Below are 3346 nucleotides of genomic sequence, written 5' to 3'. Positions count from 1 at the left end.
AGTTTTCTTCAAGAGTTTGAGGGTGATTTGCCTTAGAAACCCTAGATTGACTGGGTATCTTGAGTAACTTCTCCAATAAGCTATCTCACCAATTTATCAAATATCTCAAGGGACACTTCAAAATTCATCATCTTATACATATATGATCTCCCATGAGCCAAGAAAGTCAAGAGAATTGGAAATTAGCAAGTTGGTTGATGGTGGTTGGTCAGATGGATTCATCTGATCAAAACTGGGTCTCCCTAGACCCTATCTCCTACAATTTTCACCATATGAAAATGATTCCAAGAAAAAACTTACTATAAATGACATTCCAAACAACTTTCATGTTTATACCTAGATCTAGTTTTGCTTGGAAAATTATTTTCTATGTTGAAACATTATAGGTCATTTTGTTTAAACCCTAATTTGAAAGTCAACATCCCAAGGCCATAACTTGCTCAATTTTTATGAGATCAAATATTTACAAGTTGCACAATCAAATTAAATGTGTATACTTCAAGTTTTATGCTTGGAGTGGGAGCTAATTCAACTTTTTTGAGCATGTGATATGAGGTTACATTATAGGTCACTTTTGACCTATACCATTGATCAAGTGATTTTTCAAAACTTCAAAAATGCATAACTCTATCATTTTAAATCCAAATGACATGAAATTGGTTACCATTTTGAAGGTCTTTGAGAGAGGTACAACTTTTATGAACACACTTTTCTCATTTGAAACTCCTATAAAAAGTTAAGCAAGGTGGAATGTTGAGACCTATGGCTTGACACTTAGAAAAAATTTGATATGTCAAAAATTTCCAAACTTCCACCTCAAATTTCTCCAAGTTCCAAGCTCCAAATGAAAAAGTGTTGAGTATGAAAGTTGTTTCTCTTGATATCACTTTTCCTAAGAGCTAAAATTCATTCATTTTGAACAAGAAATTCATAGGCTGCACATGACATAAACAGGGTGATATCACTTGGCAAGGATCAAACTTCAAACATCAATGCACACTTACCTTGCAATCCAAGCTTAATTCAGAACATCCAATATTCATTTGTGGACCTCAAGCAATATTTCATGGGCCTGTGCGTGCCCATGCACCCTTGCATCACCATTTGCCAAAATTGGAAAGTGATTTGAAGTGTGCAATTATCAACTGTTTCAGCTATAAATAGAGCTGCAATTGCTCAGAAATGGACACACATTCACGCCAGCTTTGATCCCCCATCTAAAACCCTCACTTTGCAAAGGATAAGCCTGAAAAATTCTCTTGAATTTGAGATTGAATTTCCACTGTTTTGAAATTCGATTCTCCAGGAATCTATAGCCTTTCAAGCATCTAATCCTTCTTCTGCAAGCAAGTGGAGTGAGATCAAGCACAAGCAAGATCAAGATCAATTGAATCCAAACCTACATTGAAGGTATTTTCCAGAAATTTTGAACTCTTCGATTCTCTTAAATTCTTGCTAAATTCTATTGATTCTTTGGTTGTCTGAAGTCCTACCAATATAGGCAAGAAGATTGAGTGGCTTTGAGGCCAAATCGAAGCAACTCAGTTCATGTAGCTTAAATTTCAACTCCATGTATCTCTCAGTATACTTGGAGTTAGAGTCAGTTGAGGCCAGATTTGAGCTCAGTGCCATTTTTTATTTAAGATCGTGTCCTTGTTTTTCATTTTGGTGATGGTTGATGGTGGACCAGTCCAATGAGGTCCACCGGAGAAGATGACCGGAGCTCTGGCTCCGGCGATGCGTTGGCAAGTATCTGAACCACATGATCCATTCCTTTTGTTTTAATCTTGAGCGTTGGTTTTAATTACCACCTGTGCAGCGTTGTTGACTCAACACCATGTGGAACGCGCTAGGGACCATCTGATCTGCCACCTCAATTAATGAGGGAGATCAGATGGTCCACGTATTTTTTGATTTTTCTGAGTTTTCATTTTTATTGTATTATTTTCAATAATTCATATTAAATTCAATATTGATCCAAAAAATATGGGACTTCCACCAAAAAAATTCAAAAAAATTTTATCTTCCATATTCTGAATTAAAATCATTTTTGGGATCAATACTAAGATTTTTCATGAATTAATTGATTTTGCATTTTTTTAATTGTTTAAAAATATTTTTAAATGTCCAAAAATTATGAATTTTTTTCTCCAAGGTCCTTTGACCTTGGTTGACCTATGATAAATCTCATGGCCATTTCTTTGGTGTTTTGATGAGATTTTAGGAATTGGACAAACCATATTTGATTTAAATGCACTATTTTATTATTTTTAATTGAATAAATGCCAATTATTTTTGTTGATCATTTGTATTGACTTGTTTGAGTTTGTTTGTTCTTGTTGGGCCTTGGTCAAGGTTGATTTGACTTTGTCAAATTAATATCATTGGATTTAGGGGATTGGTGGAATGTACATTCCATCTCCCAAAATGAATTAATGATATTAATTTGGTAAAAGTCCTCCTTTGACCAATTTGTGATTTCATTCATCCCCCTCCCATTTCATCTCATTCCTTTTCTCCATTCATTCATTCCATTTGGCCTATGATATCTCAAAGTTCTAATGCTAGTTGATTGAAAAATTAACATAAGTATGGATGAGATTAGGCCACACCTTTTGCATATTCTTTTTGTGTGTGGTATGTTTCATGAGCATAGTCCATTATACTATGTCTCTAACATGCATTAACACCAAAATTCTATTGCCCGACCTCAAATAGTTGTGACTTCTACATAAGTCCAATTACGATTGCTTAACATAGCGCTAAATTTGTGACATAAAAGGCATAAGCATTCTAGTTAGTGAGATTGTAAGTCTCCCCTCTTTCATGGTATTGTGTGGAAACTTGACCTTCTTTCCTTCCTTTGGAAGATGTTTTGGTTCAAGGATCCATGCTTGTGATAAGTGGGTTGAGTGTTCTCCAAAGAATGTCTTGAAAAGTAAAAACAAAACAATACTAACTCTTAACCTATTAACTACTACCTTTTAATTTCAAGCCTTTACTTTAATGCAATTTACTTGTAGCACTCTATTTCATTTTCCATTGTTTATATCATTGTAATTGTTTATGTTAATGTAATTTTCACTTTGTCCATTTGGACCATATTGTGTGATATATTTTGTTTGTGTATACTTTTCTTGTTTGTGTGGTCTTTGACCATTAATGTACATAATAATAACAAAAACCCTAAAAAACTTTTGAGTGGACTGTTGGCTTGATCTTGGGCAAATGGACTTAGAATCTAGGCAACCTTCCTAACCTAATGGACTTGGCCAATGCCAACTTGTTAAAGAACCTAGTGCTTGCAAATTTGAAATTCATCTGATACATCTTTAAAGACCTCTCT

This window comes from Lathyrus oleraceus, chromosome 5 (assembly GCF_024323335.1).
Source record: "Lathyrus oleraceus cultivar Zhongwan6 chromosome 5, CAAS_Psat_ZW6_1.0, whole genome shotgun sequence".
NCBI classification, from domain to species: domain Eukaryota; kingdom Viridiplantae; phylum Streptophyta; class Magnoliopsida; order Fabales; family Fabaceae; genus Lathyrus; species Lathyrus oleraceus.
Note: the sequence above shows the minus strand (reverse complement) of the source record.